This window comes from Engystomops pustulosus, chromosome 1 (assembly GCF_040894005.1).
Source record: "Engystomops pustulosus chromosome 1, aEngPut4.maternal, whole genome shotgun sequence".
In the NCBI taxonomy this organism is placed as follows: domain Eukaryota; kingdom Metazoa; phylum Chordata; class Amphibia; order Anura; family Leptodactylidae; genus Engystomops; species Engystomops pustulosus.
Window position 1 is genome coordinate 224,989,583 of NC_092411.1, and position 18,161 is coordinate 225,007,743.

Here is an 18,161-nt window from a genome sequence, read left to right on the forward strand (position 1 = left end):
TGGGGGTATAGCTCAATGGTAGAGCATTTGACTGCAGATCAAGAGGTCCCTGCTTCAACTTCGAGTGCCCCCTTGTACCATACATCTTCATTTTCAAGTCTTACACACAATACATCATTCACTATTTGAAGGATCATAAAATTACGAAATTACATTGCTTGACATGTCCAGTTACTTGAAATATTGAAGGTGTTTTTAAATTAGTTATTATACTTGTTTACATCAATTCTCAGTCCTCTAACATGTAAGTTTGAATTTTTTTGGAATATTGTGTCTGAGAAATAATCTTTCAATTGATGTAACTCAAATCCATGTTTTCAAACAAGAGAACATGAAAATGTGCATTTGTCTATAATTTAAAAGATTTTGGACAAAAATTCTTTATTCTACGTTGGGGGTATAGCTCAGTGGTAGAGCATTTGACTGCAGATCAAGAGGTCCTTGGTTCAACTCCGAGTGCCCTCTTGTACCATACATCTTCATTTTCAAGTCTTATACACAATACATCATTCACTATTTGAAGGATCATAAAATTTCGAAATTACATTGCTTGACATGTCCAGTTACTTGAAATATTGAAGGTGTTTTTAAATTAGTTATTATACTTGTTTACATCAATTCTCAGTCCTCTAACATGTAAGTTTGAATGTTTTTTTGAATATTGTGTCTGAGAAATAATCTTTCAATTGATGTAACTCAAATCCATGTTTTCAAACAAGAGAGCATGAAAATGTGCATTTGTCTATAATTTAAAGTTTTTTGGACAAAAATTCTTTGACGTATGTTGGGGGTATAGCTCAGTGGTAGAGCATTTGACTGCAGTTCAAGAAGTCTTTGGTTCAACTCCGAGTGCCCCCTTGTTCCAAACATGTTCTTCTTCAAGTCTTATACACAATACATCATTCACTATTTGAAGGATCATAAAATTACGAAATTACATTGCTTGACATGTCCAGTTACTTGAAATATAGAAGGTGTTTTTAATTTAGTTATTATATTTGTTTATATCAATTCTTAGTCCTCTAACATGTAAGTTTGACTTTTTTTTGAATATTGTGTCTGCTAAATAATCTTTCAATTGATGTAACTCAAATCCATGTTTTCAAACAAGAGAACATGAAAATGTGCATTTGTCTATAATTTAAAGTTTTTTGGACAAAAATCCTTTGAAGTACTTTGGGGGTATAGCTCAGTGGTAGAGCATTTGACAGCAGATCAAGAGGTCCTTGGTTTAACTCCGAGTGCCCCCTTGTTCCAAACATGTTCTTTTTCAAGTCTTATACACAATATATTATTCACTATTTGAAGGATCATAAAATTACGAAATTACATTGCTTGACATGTCCAGTTACTTGAAATATAGAAGGTGTTTTTAATTTAGTTATTATACTTGTTTACATCAATTCTTAGTCCTCTAACATGTAAGTTTGAATTTTTTTTTAATATTGTGTCTGAGAAATAATCTTTCAATTGATATTACTCAAATCCATGTTTTCAAACAAGAGAACATGAAAATGTGCATTTGTCTATAATTTAAAAGATTTTGGCCAAAAATTCTTTAATGTATATTGGGGGTATAGCTCAATGGTAGAGCATTTGACTGCAGATCAAGAGGTCCTTGGTTCAACTCCGAGTGCCCCCTTGTACCATACATCTTCATTTTCAAGTCTTACACACAATACATTATTCACTATTTGAAGGATCATAAAATTACGAAATTACATTGCTTGACATGTCCAGTTATTTGAAATATTGAAGGTGTTTTTAAATTAGTTATTATACTTATTTACATCAATTCTCAGTGCTCTAACATGTAAGTTTGAATTTTTTTTGAATAATGGGTCTGAGAAATAATCTTTCAATTAATTTAACTCAAATCCATGTTTTCAAACAAAAGAACATGAAAATTTGCATTTGTCTATAATTTAAAAGATTTTCGACAAAAATTCTTTAATGTACGTTGGGGGTATAGCTCTGTGGTAGAGCATTTGACTGCAGATCAAGAGGTCCTTGGTTCAACTCCGAGTGCCCTCTTGTACCATACATCTTCATTTTCAAGTCTTATACACAATACATCATTCACTATTTGAAGGATCATAAAATTACGAAATTACATTGCTTGACATGTCCAGTTACTTGAAATATTGAAGGTGTTTTTAAATTAGTTATTATACTTGTTTACATCAATTCTCAGTCCTCTAACATGTAAGTTTGAATGTTTTTTTGAATATTGTGTCTGAGAAATAATCTTTCAATTGATGTAACTCAAATCCATGTTTTCAAACAAGAGAACATGAAAATGTGCATTTGTCTATAATTTAAAGTTTTTTGGACAAAATTTCTTTGACGTATGTTGGGGGTATAGCTCAGTGGTAGAGCATTTGACTGCAGATCAAGAGGTCTTTGGTTCAACTCCGAGTGCCCCCTTGTTCCAAACATGTTCTTTTTCAAGTCTTATACACAATATATCATTCACTATTTGAAGGATCTTAAAATTACGAAATTACATTGCTTGACATGTCCAGTTACTTGAAATATAGAAGGTGTTTTTAATTTAGTTATTATATTTGTTTATATCAATTCTTAGTCCTCTAACATGTAAGTTTGACTTTTTTTTGAATATTGTGTCTGATAAATAATCTTTCAATTGATGTAACTCAAATCCATGTTTTCAAACAAGAGAACATGAAAATGTGCATTTGTCTATAATTTAAAGTTTTTTGGACAAAAATTCTTTGACGTACTTTGGGGGTATAGCTCAGTGGTAGAGCATTTGACAGCAGATCAAGAGGTCCTTGGTTTAACTCCGAGTGCCCCCTTGTTCCAAACATGTTCTTTTTCAAGTCTTATACACAATATATTATTAACTATTTGAAGGATCATAAAATTACGAAATTATATTGCTTGACATGTCCAGTTACTTGAAATATAGAAGGTGTTTTTAATTTAGTTATTATACTTGTTTACATCAATTCTTAGTCCTCTAACATGTAAGTTTGAATTTTTTTTGTATATTGTGTCTGAGAAATAATCTTTCAATTGATGTAACTCAAATCCATGTTTTCAAACAAGAGAACATGAAAATGTGCATTTGTCTATAATTTAAAAGATTTTGGACAAAAATTCTTTAATGTATGTTGGGGGTATAGCTCAATGGTAGAGCATTTGACTGCAGATCAAGAGGTCCTTGGTTCAACTCCGAGTGCCCCCTTGTACCATACATCTTCATTTTCAAGTCTTACACACAATACATCATTCACTATTTGAAGGATCATAAAATTACGAAATTACATTGCTTGACATGTCCAGTTACTTGAAATATTGAAGGTGTTTTTAAATTAGTTATTATACTTGTTTACATCAATTCTCAGTCCTCTAACATGTAAGTTTGAATTTTTTTGGAATATTGTGTCTGAGAAATAATCTTTCAATTGATGTAACTCAAATCCATGTATTCAAACAAGAGAACATGAAAATGTGCATTTGTCTATAATTTAAAAGATTTTGGACAAAATTTCTTTAATCTACATTGGGGGTATAGCTCAGTGGTAGAGCATTTGACTGCAGATCAAGAGGTTCTTGGTTCAACTCCAAGTGCCCCCTTGTACCATACATCTTCATTTTCAAGTCTTACACACAATACATCATTCACTATTTGAAGGATCATAAAATTACGAAATTACATTGCTTGACATGTCCAGTTACTTGAAATATTGAAGGTGTTTTTAAATTAGTTATTATACTTATTTACATCAATTCTCAGTTCTCTAACATGTAAGTTTAATGTTTTTTTGAATATTGTGTCTGAGAAATAATCTTTCAATTAATTTAACTCAAATCCATGTTTTCAAACAAAAGAACATGAAAATTTGCATTTGTCTATAATTTAAAAGATTTTGGACAAAAATTCTATGATGTATGTTGGGGGTATAGCTCAGTGGTAGAGCATTTGACTGCAGATCAAGAGGTCCTTGGTTCAACTCCGAGTGCCCCCTTGTTCCAAACATGTTCTTTTTCAAGTCTTATACACAATATATCATTCACTATTTGAAGGATCATAAAATTACGAAATTACATTGCTTGACATGTCCAGTTACTTGAAATATAGAAGGTGTTTTTAATTTAGTTATTTTATTTGTTTACATCAATTCTTAGTCCTCTAACATGTAAGTTTGACTTTTTTTTGAATATTGTGTCTGATAAATAATCTTTCAATTGATGTAACTCAAATCCATGTTTTCAAACAAGAGAACATGAAAATGTGCATTTGTCTATAATTTAAAGTTTTTTGGACAAAAATTCTTTGACGTACTTTGGGGGTATAGCTCAGTGGTAGAGCATTTGACTGCAGATCAAGAGGTCCTTGGTTCAACTCCGAGTGCCCCCTTGTTCCAAACATGTTCTTTTTCAAGTCTTATACACAATATATCATTCATAGAGATGAGCGAGCACTAAAATGCTCGGGTACTCGTTATTCGAGACGAACTTTTCCCGATGCTCGAGTGCTCGTCTCGAATAACGAGCCCCATTGAAGTCAATGGGAGACTCGAGCATTTTTCAAGGGGACCAAGGCTCTGCACAGGGAAGCTTGGCCAAACACCTGGGAACCTCAGAAAAGGATGGAAACACCACGGAAATGGACAGGAAACAGCAGGGGCAGCATGCATGGATGCCTCTGAGGCTGCTTAATCACACCATTATGCCAAAATTATGGGCAACAGCATGGCCATGACAGAGTGACAGAATGAAGCTAGATAGCATCTAAAACATCCAATAATTGACCCTGACACTATAGGGGACGGCATGCAGAGGCAGCGGCAGCAGGCTAGAGAGTGTCATGGCGACATACCCTAAATTGACTCAGGCTTCAAACCAATGGGTGGCAGAGAGGAACCAAAGGAGGTGAGCAAGAAGCGCTCAAATAATATCGGTACATGATAAAAGTTTGCCAGTATATTTTGTGGATTACACAGCAGGGTGGCGACAAAGTTAACATGGAAGCCATGAAAACAACCCAAAATTCTGCCTGACACAGCTCGTTTGATAAGGGGACCATGTATGGAGGCAGTGAACTAGTAGTAGATTAAAGGTGCTGCAGTTAAAACTATGTTAGTTGGATCTTGGCATGGAGCTGGCGCTCTGCTGCCAGGCGTGCTTTCGCCAATCCAAGCCCCTGTCTCTAGGCTACTCCCCAAACAGCACTTCTAAGAACCTTTTGTATAAGATCAAGTGTAGTAGCGTCCTTATAAGTTTGGGATATGGCGGGTGAGGGAAATGTAAACAGATGCGCAAGAAGCGCTGAAATAATATCGGTAAATGATAAAAGTTTGCCAGTATATTTTGTGGATTACACAGCAGGGTGGCGACAAAGTTAACAAGTTTGATGTGGAATGCCCTGTAATAGCTCTTGGGCGGTGTGCCTTTTATCGCCTAGGCTCAGCAGTTTGAGCACCGCCTGCTGTCGCTTAGCGACGGCACTGCTGCTGTGCCTAGAGCTACCGACTGATGGCGCCATGGCCACGGATGGTAATTCGGAGGAGGAGGAGGTGGAGGAGGGGTGGGAGGAGGAGGAGGTATAGTAGGCCTTTCAGACCTGGACCGAGGTAGGCCCCGCAATCCTCTGCGTCGGCAGTATATGACCAGCCCCAGGGTCAGACTCGGTCCCAGACTGCACCAAGTTAAGTGTAGTAGCGTTCTTATAAGTTTGGGATATGGCGGGTGAGGGGCATGTAAACAGATGCGCAAGAAACGCATGATGCGCATGGAGCTGGCGCTCCGCTGCCAGGCGAGCTTTCGCCAATCCAAGCCCCTGTCTCTAGGCTACTCCCCAAACAGCACTTCTAAGAACCTTTTGTATAAGATCAAGTGTAGTAGCGTTCTTATAAGTTTGGGATATGGCGGGTGAGGGGAATGTAAACAGATGCGCAAGAAGCGCATTCTAACATGTAAGTTTGAATTTTTTTTGAATAATGTGTCTGAGAAATAATCTTTCAATTGATGTAACTCAAATACATGTTTTCAAACAAGAGAACATGAAAATCTTCATTTGTCTATAATTTAAAGTTTTTTGGACAAAAATTCTTTGACGTATATTGGGGGTATAGCTCAGTGGTAGAGCATTTGACTGCAGATCAAGAGGTCCTTGGTTCAACTCCAAGTTCCCCCTTGCTCCAAACATGTTCTTTTTCAAGTCTTATACACAATATATCATTCACTATTTGAAGGATCATAAAATTACGAAATTACATTGCTTGACATGTCCAGTTACTTGAAATATAGAAGGTGTTTTTAATTTAGTTATTATATTTGTTTACATCAATTCTTAGTCCTCTAACATGTAAGTTTGACTTTTTTTTGAATATTGTGTCTGAGAAATAATCTTTCAATTGATGTAACTCAAATCCATGTTTTCAAACAAGAGAACATGAAAATGTGCATTTGTCTATAATTTAAAGTTTTTTGGACAAAAATTCTTTGACGTACTTTGGGGGTATAGCTCAGTGGTAGAGCATTTGACTGCAGATCAAGACGTCCTTGGTTCAGTTTTGAGTGCCGCCTTGTTCCAAACATGTTCTTTTTCAAGTCTTATACGCAATATATCATTCACTATTTGAAGGATCATAAAATTACAAAATTACATTGCTTGACATGTCCAGTTACTTGAGATATAGAAGGTGTTTTTAATTTAGTTATTATACTTGTTTACATTAATTCTTAGTCCTCTAACATGTAAGTTTGAATTTTTTTTGAATATTGTGTCTGAGAAATAATCTTTCTATTGATGTAACTCAAATCCATGTTTTCAAACAAGATAACATAAAAATGTGCATTTGTCTATTTTTTTAAAAGATTTTGGACAAAAATTCTTTAATCTACATTGGGGGTATAGCTCAGTGGTAGAGCATTTGACTGCAGATCAAGAGGTCCTTGGTTCAACTCTGAGTGCCCCCTTGTACCATACATCTTTATTTTCAAGTCTTACACACAATACATCATTCACTATTTGAAGGATCATAAAATTACGAAATTACATTGTTTGACATGTCCAGTTACTTGAAATATTGAAAGTGTTTTTACATTAGTTATTATACTTGTTTACATCAATTCTCAGTCCTCTAACATGTAAGTTTGAATTTTTTTGGAATATTGGGTCTGAGAAATAATCTTTCAATTGATGTAACTCAAATCCATGTTTTCAAACAAGAGAACATGAAAATGTGCATTTGTCTATAATTTAAAAGATTTTGGACAAAAATTCTTTAATGTATATTGGGGGTATAGCTCAGTGGTAGAGCATTTGACTGCAGATCAAGAGGTCCTTGGTTCAACTCCGAGTGCCCCCTTGTACCATACATCTTCATTTTCAAGTCTTATACACAATACATCATTCACTATTTGAAGGATCATAAAATTACGAAATTACATTGCTTGACATGTCCAGTTACTTGAAATATTGAAGGTGTTTTTAAATGAGTTATTATACTTGTTTACATCAATTCTCAGTCCTCTAACATGTAAGTTTGAATTTTTTTTGAATATTGTGTCTGAGAAATAATCTTTTAATTGATGTAACTCAAATCCATGTTTTCAAACAAGAGAACATAAAAATGTGCATTTGTCTATAATTTAAAGTTTTTTGGACAAAAATTCTTTGACGTATATTGGGGGTATAGCTCAATGGTAGCGCATTTGACTGCAGATCAAGAAGTCCTTGGTTCAACTCCGAATGCCCCCTTGTTCCAAACATGTTCTTTTTCAAGTCTTATACACAATATATCATTCACTATTTGAAGGATCATAAAATTACGAAATTACATTGCTTGACATATCCAGTTACTTGAAATATAGAAGGTGTTTTTAATTTAGTTATTATATTTGTTTACATCAATTCTTAGTCCTCTAACATGTAAGTTTGACTTTTTTTTGAATATTGTGTCTGAGAAATAATCTTTCAATTGATGAAACTCAAATCCATGTTTTCAAACAAGAGAAAATGAAAATGTGCATTTGTCTATAATTTAAAGTTTTTTGGACAAAAATTATTTGACGTACATTGGGGGTATAGCTCAGTGGTAGAGCATTTGACTGCAGATCAAGAGGTCCTTGGTTCAACTCTGAGTGCCCCCTTGTTCCAAACATGTTCTTTTTCAAGTCTTATACACAATATATCATTCACTATTTGAAGGATCATAAAATTACGAAATTACATTGCTTGACATGTCCAGTTACTTGAAATATAGAAGGTGTTTTTAATTTAGTTATTATACTTGTTTATATCAATTCTTAGTCCTCTAACATGTAAGTTTGAATTTTTTTTGAATATTGTGTCTGAGAAATAATCTTTCAATTGATGTAACTCAAATCCATGTTTTCAAACAAGAGAACATGAAAATGTGCATTTGTCTATATTTTAAAAGATTTTGGACAAAAATTCTTTAATGTACATTGGGGGTATAGCTCAGTGGTAGAGCATTTGACTGCAGATCAAGAGGTCCTTGGTTCAACTCCAAGTGCCCCCTTGTTCCGAACATGTTCTTTTTCAAGTCTTATACACAATATATTATTCACTATTTGAAGGATCATAAAATTACGAAATTACATTGCTTGACATGTCCAGTTACTTGAAATATAGAAGGTGTTTTTAATTTAGTTATTATACTTGTTTATATCAATTCTTAGTCCTCTAACATGTAAGTTTGAATTTTTTTTGAATATTGTGTCTGAGAAATAATCTTTCAATTGATGTAACTCAAATCCATGTTTTCAAACAAGAGAACATGAAAATGTGCATTTGTCTATAATTTAAAAGATTTTGGACAAAAATTCTTTAATGTATATTGGGGGTATAGCTCAGTGGTAGAGCATTTGACTGCAGATCAAGAGGTCCTTGGTTCAACTCCGAGTGCCCCCTTGTACCATACATCTTCATTTTAAAGTCTTACACACAATACATCATTCACTATTTGAAGGATCATAAAATTACGAAATTACATTGCTTGACATGTCCAGTTACTTGAAATATTGAAGGTGTTTTTAAATTAGTTATTATACTTGTTTACATCAATTCTCAGTCCTCTAACATGTAAGTTTGAATTTTTTTTGAATAATGTGTCTGAGAAATAATCTTTCAATTGATGTAACTCAAATCCATGTTTTCAAACAAGAGAACATAAAAATGTGCATTTGTCTATAATTTAAAGTTTTTTGGACAAAAATTCTTTGACATATATTGGGGGTATAGCTCAGTGGTAGAGCATTTGACTGCAGATCAAGAGGTCCTTGGTTCAACTCCGAGTTCCCCCTTGCTCCAAACATGTTCTTTTTCAAGTCTTATACACAATATATCATTCACTATTTGAAGGATCATAAAATTACGAAATTACATTGCTTTACATGTCCAGTTACTTGAAATATAGAAGGTGTTTTTAATTTAGTTATTATATTTGTTTACATCAATTCTTAGTCCACTAACATGTAAGTTTGACTTTTTTTGAATATTGTGTCTGAGAAATAATCTTTCAATTGATGTAACTCAAATCCATGTTTTCAAACAAGAGAACATGAAAATGTGCATTTGTCTATAATTTAAAGTTTTTTGGACAAAAATTCTTTGACGTACTTTGGGGGTATAGCTCAGTGGTAGAGCATTTGACTGCAGATCAAGACGTCCTTGGTTCAGCTCCGAGTGCCGCCTTGTTCCAAACATGTTCTTTTTCAAGTCTTATACACAATATATCATTCACTATTTGAAGGATCATAAAATTACAAAATTACATTGCTTGACATGTCCAGTTACTTGAGATATAGAAGGTGTTTTTAATTTAGTTATTATACTTGTTTACATTAATTCTTAGTCCTCTAAAATGTAAGTTTGAATTTTTTTTGAATATTGTGTCTGAGAAATAATCTTTCTATTGATGTAACTCAAATCCATGTTTTCAAACAAGATAACATAAAAATGTGCATTTGTCTATATTTTAAAAGATTTTGGACAAAAATTCTTTAATGTACATTGGGGGTATAGCTCAGTGGTAGAGCATTTGACTGCAGATCAAGAGGTCCTTGGTTCAACTCTGAGTGCCCCCTTGTACCATACATCTTCATTTTCAAGTCTTACACACAATACATCATTCACTATTTGAAGGATCATAAAATTACGAAATTACATTGCTTGACATGTCCAGTTACTTGAAATATTGAAGGTGTTTTTAAATTAGTTATTATACTTGTTTACATCAATTCTCAGTCCTCTAACATGTAAGTTTGAATTTTTTTTGAATATTGTGTCTTAGAAATAATCTTTCAATTGATGTAACTCAAATCCATGTTTTCAGACAAGAGAACATGAAAATGTGCATTTGTCTATAATTTAAAAGATTTTGGACAAAAATTCTTTAATGAAAATTGGGGGTATAGCTCAGTGGTAGAGCATTTGACTGCAGATCAAGAGGTCCTTGGTTCAACTCCGAGTGCCCCCTTGTACCATACATCTTCATTTTCAAGTCTTACACACAATACATCATTCACTATTTGAAGGATCATAAAATTATGAAATTACATTGCTTGACATGTCCAGTTACTTGAAATATTGAAGGTGTTTTTAAATTAGTTATTATACTTGTTTACATCAATTCTCAGTCCTCTAACATGTAAGTTTGACTTTTTTTTGAATATTGTGTCTGAGAAATAATCTTTCAATTGATGTAACTCAAATCCATGTTTTCAAACAAGAGAACATGAAAATGTGCATTAGTCTATAATTTAAAGTTTTTTGGACAAAAATTCTTTGATGTACGTTGGGGGTATAGTTCAGTGGTAGAGCATTTGACTGCAGATCAAGAGGTCCTTGGTTCAACTCCGAGTGCCCCCTTGTTCCAAACAAGTTCTTTTTCAAGTCTTATAAACAATATATCATTCACTATTTGAAGGATCACAAATAGAGATGGGCGAACATACTCGTCCGAGCTTGATGCACGTTCGAGCATTAGCGTACTCGAAACTGCTCGTTGCTCGGACGAATACTTCGCCCGCTCGAGAAAACGGCATCTCCCGCCGTTTTGCTTTTTGGCGGCCAGAAACAGAGCCAATCACAAGCCAGGAGACTCTGCACTCCACCCAGCATGACGTGGTACCCTTACACATCGAAAGCGGTGGTTGGCTGGCCAGATCAGGTGACCCTGGAATAGACTAGCCCCTGCCCGCGCTGCTCGCGTCATTCTCTGTCTGGATGCCGCTAGGGAGAGAGCTGCTGCTGGTCAGTGAAAGCGTTAGGGTGTTCTATTAGAATAGTGTTAGGCAGGAGTGATTCTACAAGAACCCAACAGTCCTTCTTAGGGCTACAATAACGTTTTATTTTCGTTTTTTTTTTGTTTGCTTGTGGCTGGGGTTGCTGCTATTAGTACTGCAGCTGGTACCATATTGTGAGTAATTTGCAGGGAGACTTGTGTTTAGCTCTTAGTGATACACATATCCACCTCAATACAATACAATAGCGTTATATTTTCCTTTTTTTTGTTTGCTTGTGGCTGGGCTTGCTGGCATTAGTAGAGCAGCTAGTACCATATTGTGAGGAATTTGCAGGGAGACTTGTGTTTAGGTCTTATTGACACACATATCCACCTCAAACACCGAAGTGGGACAATTTATTAGGGGTTTGATTTGAATTACGCCGAGCCTGCTGATTTATTTTTTTTACGTTTATTTCTTTTTAGAACTCACATTAATCTGCCAAAGCAGTGTGCTTTGAGTGTGGGCTAGAAAATAGCCATCGGAGAACCCCAACGGCTTATTTAGGCCTACAATAGCGTTATATTTTCCTTTTTTTTTTTGTTTGCTTGTGGCTGGGCTTGCTGGTATTAGTAGTGCAGCTAGTACCATATTGTGAGGAATTTGCAGGGGGACTTCCGACCGTTGTGTTTAGCTCTTAGTGACACACATATCCACCTCAAACACCGAAGTGGGACAATTTATTAGGGGTTTGATTTGAATTACGCCGAGTCTGCTGATTTATTTTTTTTTACGTTTATTTCTTTTTAGAACTCACATTAATCTGCCAAAGCAGTGTGCTTTGAGTGTGGGCTAGAAAATAGCCATAGGAAAACCCCAACGGCTTATTTAGGCCTACAATAGCGTTATATTTTCCTTTTTTTTTGGTTTGCTTGTGGCTGGGCTTGCTGGCATTAGTAGTGCAGCTAGTACCATATTGTGAGGAATTTGCAGGGAGACTTGTGTTTAGCTCTTAGTGACACACATATACACCTCAAACACCGAAGTGGGACAATTTACTAGGGGTTTGATTTGAATTACGCCGAGTCTGCTGATTTAATTTTTTTTACGTTTATTTCTTTTTAGAACTTACATTAATCTGCCAAAGCAGTGTGATTTGAGTGTGGGCTAGAAAATAGCCATAGGAGAACCCCAACGGCTTATTTAGGCCTACAATAGCGTTATATTTTCCTTTTTTATTTGGTTTGCTTGTGGCTGGGCTTGCTGGCATTAGTAGTGCAGCTAGTACCATATTGTGAGGAATTTGCAGGGGGACTTGCGACCGTTGTGTTTAGCTCTTAGTGACACACATATCAAACACCGAAGTGGGACAATTTATTAGGGGTTTGATTTGAATTACGCAGAGTCTGCTGATTTATTTATTTTTAACGTTTATTTATCTTATAACTCAAAGTCATCTGGCACAGCACAAAATCCAGTTGTGTGCTGTCAGTGTATAGCCATAGCGATAGGATAGCATCGTTTTGTTTAAAAAAAAAACACAAAAAACACAAAAAAAAAAAATTTGAAGATTACACTTTGATTTTGAAAATGTTTAACCCGAGGGCTAGGGGTAGAGGACAAGGGCGTGGACGTGGGCGTCCAACTACTGCAGGGGTCAGAGGCCGTGGTCCTGGGCGGGGTGAGACACCACCTGCTGATGAGGGAGCAGAGCTACACCTAGGTTCATCATGTCTCAAGTTACTGGGACTCGTGGTAGAGCACTGTTGAGGCCAGAACAGTGCGAAGAGGTGATGTCGTGGATTGCAGACAATGCTTCTAGCCATTTGTCCACCAGTCAGTCTTCCACGCAGTCCACCCATGTCACCGAAATCAGCACTCCTCCAGCTCCTCCACCTCAGCCTCCTTCCCCCCAGTCTGCCCCCTCCCAGCAAAATGTGGCATTTCAACCGGCATATTCTGAGGAACTGTTTTCTGGACCCTTCCCACAGTCACAAACCACTTGTCCGGTTGCTGCTGAGCAATTTTCCGATGCCCAGGTTTTCCACCAGGTTTTGCCCCTTGACAAAGTCCTGTGAGGACGAAACACGTGTCGGGGAGGTGCTGGGCAGCTCTCCTCTTATGCGCTGTTGACACTTTAAAATTGTAGGTATAACTGTTTTACTTCTACATTTGCGCTTCTATTTACTTATTGTTGACTCATACAGCATTGAATGGTCTCTAGGGCTTTGCACTATGCACTTTATGATGTTATGTAATATCTTGCCTATTGTCCACTAACTATCTGTGCTGCCCAGCACCCATTTTGGCTGTTTGCCTTGTAACCACCTGGTATTATGTGATTGTCTTATTTTTAACGTATATCAATAAATTTCATGTTTTAGTAACGCACGCTCACTTTGTTTCTCTTTTTTTGGTTATTTCCACCGGTCACAGTCTGTGGGTGATGATGACATTATTGACGTAGTGGAAGAAGTGTGTAAAGAGGTGTCGGACGATGAGGAGACACGGTTGTCAGACAGTGGTGAAGTTGTTGTCAGGGCAGGAAGTCCGAGGGGGGAGCAGACTGAGGGATCGGAGGATGATGAGGTGACAGACCCAAGCTGGGTTGATAGGCCGGGTGAACACAGTGCTTCTGAGACGGAGGCGAGTCCTATAGCAGAACAGGTTGGAAGAGGCAGTGGTGGGGCCAGACGGAGAGGCAGGGCCCAGAGCTGGTGCATCAGCGCCAAATGTTGCCCGTAGTCAAGCTCCCGTGGCGAGGGCTAGATTTTCAGAAGTCTGGAGGTTCTTTAAAGAAACACCGGATGACCGACGGACTGTGGTGTGCAACCTTTGTCAAACCAGGATCAGCAGGGGTTCCACCACTACTAGCTTAACTACCACCAGTATGCGCAGGCATATGAATGCTAAACACCCCACTCAATGGCACCAAGCCCGTTCACCTCCGGCCGGGCACACCACTGCTCCTTCCCCTGTGTCATCTGCTAGTCCGCCCCCTGCCCAGGACCACGTCCCAAACACCTCCCGTGCGAAAACCCCATCTTCGCCTCCACGATCCTCCACAGCATCCACCAGCGTTCAGCTCTCCATACCACAGACACTGGAGCGCAAAAGGAAGTATAGTGCAACCCACCCACACGCCCAAGCCCTCAACGTCCTCATCTCCAAGTTGCTTAGCCTGGAGATGCTGCCCTATAGGCTGGTAGAGACCGAGGCCTTTCGAAACCTCATGGCGGCGGCCGCCCCTCGGTATTCGGTCCCCAGCCGCCACTACTTTTCCCGATGTGCCGTCCCAGCCCTGCACAAGCACATGTCAGAGAACATCATCCGTGCCCTCGCCAACGCCGTTTCTGACAAGGTCCACCTGACCACGGACACGTGGACGAGTGCTGCCGGGCAGGGCCACTATATATCGCTGACGGCACATTGGGTTAACTTGGTGGAAGCTTGGACCGAATCTGAACCTGGGGCTGCTCATATACTGCCGAAGCCGAGGATTGCGGGGCCTACCTCGGTCCAGGTCTCAAAGGCCTACTATGCCTCCTCCTCTTCCCACCCCTCCTCCACCTCCTCCTCCGAATTACAATCCGTGGGCATGGCGCCATCAGTCGGTAGCTCTAGGCACAGCAGCAGTGCCGTCGCTAAGCGACAGCAGGCGGTGCTCAAACTGCTGAGCCTAGGCGATAAAAGGCACACCGCCCAAGAGCTATTACAGGGCATCACGGCGCAGACTGATCTGTGGCTGGCACCGCTGAACCTGAAGCCAGGCATGGTTGTGTGTGACAACGGCCGTAACCTGGTGGCGGCTCTGCAACTCGGCAGACTGACACATGTGCCATGCCTGGCCCATGTGTTAAATCTCATAGTTCAGCATTTCCTCAAGACATACCCCAATCTGTCTGATTGGTGCGCTGCATCTGTGCGCATTTCAGGAAGTCCAGCACAGATGCTGCCACTCTCAGGGCAGCGCAGCGCCGCCTCCAACTGCCCGCTCACCGACTGTTGTGCGATATGCCCACGAGGTGGAATTTAACATTAACCATGTTATCCAGACTTTACCAGCAGCAAAGAGCGATTGTAGACTGCCAGATGTCAACTTCACCAGAACTGGTAGTCAGGTCAGTCAGCTTCCTCAAGTCTACAATGAGGAGTGGATGTGGATGTCTGATATCTGTCAGGTGCTGAGTAACTTTGAGGAGTCAACACTAGAGATGAGCGAACACTAAAATGCTCGGGTACTCGTTATTCGAGACAAACTTTTCCCGATGCTCGAGTGCTCGTCTCGAATAACGAACCCCATTGAAGTCAATGGGAGACTCGAGCATTTTTCAAGGGGACCAAGGCTCTGCACAGGGAAGCTTGGCCAAACACCTGGGAACCTCAGAAAAGGATGGAAACACCACGGAAATGGACAGGAAACAGCAGGGGCAGCATGCATGGATGCCTCTGAGGCTGCTTAATCGCACCATTATGCCGAAATTATGGGCAACAGCATGGCCATGACAGAGTGACAGAATGAAGCTAGATAGCATGTAAAACATCCAATAATTGACCCTGACACTATAGGGGACGGCATGCAGAGGCAGAGGCAGCGGCAGCAGGCTAGAGAGTGGCATGGCGACATACCCTAATTGGACTCAGGCTTCAAACCAATGGGTGTCAGAGAGGAACCAAAGGAGGTGAGCAAGAAGCGCTCAAATAATATCGGTACATGATAAAAGTTTGCCAGTATATTTTGTGGATTACACAGCAGGGTGGCGACAAAGTTAACATGGAAGCCATGAAAACAACCCAAAATTCTGCCTGACACAGCTCGTTTGATAAGGGGACCATGTATGCTTACAGTTCATGCCAGTCGCTGCACTGGCTGCCAGTCTCCTTTCGAATACAGTTTAAAATAATAATAACCCTCATCCATAAAGCTCTGTATAATGCTGCACCCCCCTACCTCTCCTCTCTTATCTCAGTCTATCGCCCAACCCGTGCTCTTAGATCCGCCAGTGATCTTAGATTAACCTCTACCCTAGTGCGGACCTCCCACTCGCGTCTCCAAGACTTCTCTAGAGCTGCACCAATTCTATGGAATGCTCTGCCCTGGACTATCAGACTAATACCTAACCTCCAAAGTTTCAAACGTGCTCTTAAAACCCATTTCTTTAGGCAAGCCTATAACACTCATTAACTGCATGAAGTTTTAACTCTTCTACTAACCCGTCCTGTGTCGTCCTCCCATCTGTTATCCAGCAACCAACAGGCACCAGACTTCTCTGCAGTCCCATTCACCCTGGACCTGGTATATAAGATGACGGCTGAGTGGTTCAAGCGACAGCAATTCCATTTATTATATTTTTTTCTATTCCCTAAGAAGAATGGCTTGACCATTAAATATTCTTTTACCTCGTGTTACCCCATCATCTTCATAAACCGTAAGCTCTGGCGAGCAGGGACCTCACTCCTGTTGTTCCATACAAATGTTGTGCTCTGTTACATTACATTTGTATTTGTTTCCTATGATTTGTAAAGCGCTACAGAATATGATGACGCTATATAAATAAAGATTATTATTATTATTATTATGGAGGCAGTGAACTAGTAGTAGATTAAAGGTGCTGCAACTATGTTAGTTGGATCTTGGGATGGAGCTGGCGCTCTGCAGCCAGGCGAGCTTTTGCCAATCCAAGCCCCTGTCTCTAGGCTACTCCCCAAACAGCACTTCTAAGAACCTTTTGTATAAGATCAAGTGTAGTAGCGTTCTTATAAGTTTAGGATATGGCGGGTGAGGGGAATGTAAACAGATGCGCAAGAAGCGCTGAAATAATATCCCTAAATGGTAAAAGTTTGCAAGTATATTTTGTGGATTACACAGCAGGGTGGCGACAAAGTTAACAACTTTGATGTGGAATGCCCTGTAATAGCTCTTGGGCGGTGTGCCTTTTATCGCCTAGGCTCAGCAGTTTCAGCACCGCCTGCTGTCGCTTAGCGACGGCACTGCTGCTGTGCCTAGAGCTACCGACTGATGGCGCCATGCCCACGGATGGTAATTCGGAGGAGGAGGAGGTGGAGGAGGGGTGGGAGGAGGTATAGTAGGCCTTTGAGACCTGGACCGAGGTAGGCCCCGCAATTCTCTGCGTCGGCAGTATATGACCAGCCCCAGGGTCAGACTCGGTCCCAGCCTGCACCAAGTTAAGTGTAGTAGCGTTCTTATAAGTTTGGGATATGGCGGGTGAGGGGAATGTAAACAGATGCGCAAGAAGCGCATGATGCGCATGGAGCTGGCGCTCCGCTGCCAGGCGAGCTTTCGCCAATTCAAGCCCCTGTCTCTAGGCTACTCCCCAAACAGCACTTCTAAGAACCTTTTGTATAAGATCAAGTGTAGTAGCGTTCTTATAAGTTTAGGATATGCCGGGTGAGGGGAATGTAAACAGATGCGCAAGAAGCGCATGATGCGCATGGAGCTGGCGCTCCGCTGCCAGGCGAGCTTTCGCCAATTCAAGCCCCTGTCTCTAGGCTACTCCCCAAACAGCACTTCTAAGAACCTTTTGTATAAGATCAAGTGTAGTAGCGTTCTTATAAGTTTAGGATATGCCGGGTGAGGGGAATGTAAACAGATGCGCAAGAAGCGCTGAAATAATATCCCTAAATGGTAAAAGTTTGCCAGTATATTTTGTGGATAACACAGCAGGGTGGCGACAAAGTTAACAACTTTGATGTGGAATCCATGAAAACAACCCAAATTTCTGCCTGACACACCTCGTTTGATAAAGGGACGATGTATGGAGGCAGCTATATGGACGACTTTTGGAGGTAGCAATGGAGACAACGTGTGGAGGCTGCTATGGAGACAATTTAATTTGGATAGTGCCTGTATGTGGCAGTCCCAAACATTTTTCAAACCAGAGGAGCAGGTAGGTGGCCCTCCAGTAAAATGGAAT

General features: G+C 39.4%; 12 non-coding genes across 12 annotated transcripts; all 12 read left to right on the forward strand.

The window, feature by feature from the left end:
• Positions 1-393: 393 nt before the first annotated feature.
• TRNAC-GCA (transfer RNA cysteine (anticodon GCA)) lies at positions 394-465 on the forward strand. The gene has a single exon. It is a non-coding gene; the product is annotated as a tRNA-Cys (tRNA).
• Positions 466-1,570: 1,105 nt separating this feature from the next.
• On the forward strand, positions 1,571-1,642 carry TRNAC-GCA (transfer RNA cysteine (anticodon GCA)). The gene has a single exon. It is a non-coding gene; the product is annotated as a tRNA-Cys (tRNA).
• A 1,497-nt stretch (positions 1,643-3,139) lies between these two features.
• Positions 3,140-3,211, forward strand: TRNAC-GCA (transfer RNA cysteine (anticodon GCA)). The gene has a single exon. It is a non-coding gene; the product is annotated as a tRNA-Cys (tRNA).
• Positions 3,212-3,531: 320 nt separating this feature from the next.
• On the forward strand, positions 3,532-3,603 carry TRNAC-GCA (transfer RNA cysteine (anticodon GCA)). Its single transcript has one exon. It is a non-coding gene; the product is annotated as a tRNA-Cys (tRNA).
• A 320-nt stretch (positions 3,604-3,923) lies between these two features.
• TRNAC-GCA (transfer RNA cysteine (anticodon GCA)) lies at positions 3,924-3,995 on the forward strand. Its single transcript has one exon. It is a non-coding gene; the product is annotated as a tRNA-Cys (tRNA).
• Positions 3,996-4,315: 320 nt separating this feature from the next.
• On the forward strand, positions 4,316-4,387 carry TRNAC-GCA (transfer RNA cysteine (anticodon GCA)). Its single transcript has one exon. It is a non-coding gene; the product is annotated as a tRNA-Cys (tRNA).
• Positions 4,388-6,094: 1,707 nt separating this feature from the next.
• On the forward strand, positions 6,095-6,166 carry TRNAC-GCA (transfer RNA cysteine (anticodon GCA)). Its single transcript has one exon. It is a non-coding gene; the product is annotated as a tRNA-Cys (tRNA).
• A 1,105-nt stretch (positions 6,167-7,271) lies between these two features.
• TRNAC-GCA (transfer RNA cysteine (anticodon GCA)) lies at positions 7,272-7,343 on the forward strand. Its single transcript has one exon. It is a non-coding gene; the product is annotated as a tRNA-Cys (tRNA).
• Positions 7,344-8,447: 1,104 nt separating this feature from the next.
• TRNAC-GCA (transfer RNA cysteine (anticodon GCA)) lies at positions 8,448-8,519 on the forward strand. The gene has a single exon. It is a non-coding gene; the product is annotated as a tRNA-Cys (tRNA).
• Positions 8,520-8,839: 320 nt separating this feature from the next.
• On the forward strand, positions 8,840-8,911 carry TRNAC-GCA (transfer RNA cysteine (anticodon GCA)). Its single transcript has one exon. It is a non-coding gene; the product is annotated as a tRNA-Cys (tRNA).
• A 320-nt stretch (positions 8,912-9,231) lies between these two features.
• TRNAC-GCA (transfer RNA cysteine (anticodon GCA)) lies at positions 9,232-9,303 on the forward strand. Its single transcript has one exon. It is a non-coding gene; the product is annotated as a tRNA-Cys (tRNA).
• Positions 9,304-10,406: 1,103 nt separating this feature from the next.
• TRNAC-GCA (transfer RNA cysteine (anticodon GCA)) lies at positions 10,407-10,478 on the forward strand. Its single transcript has one exon. It is a non-coding gene; the product is annotated as a tRNA-Cys (tRNA).
• The last annotated feature ends 7,683 nt before the right edge of the window (positions 10,479-18,161 follow it).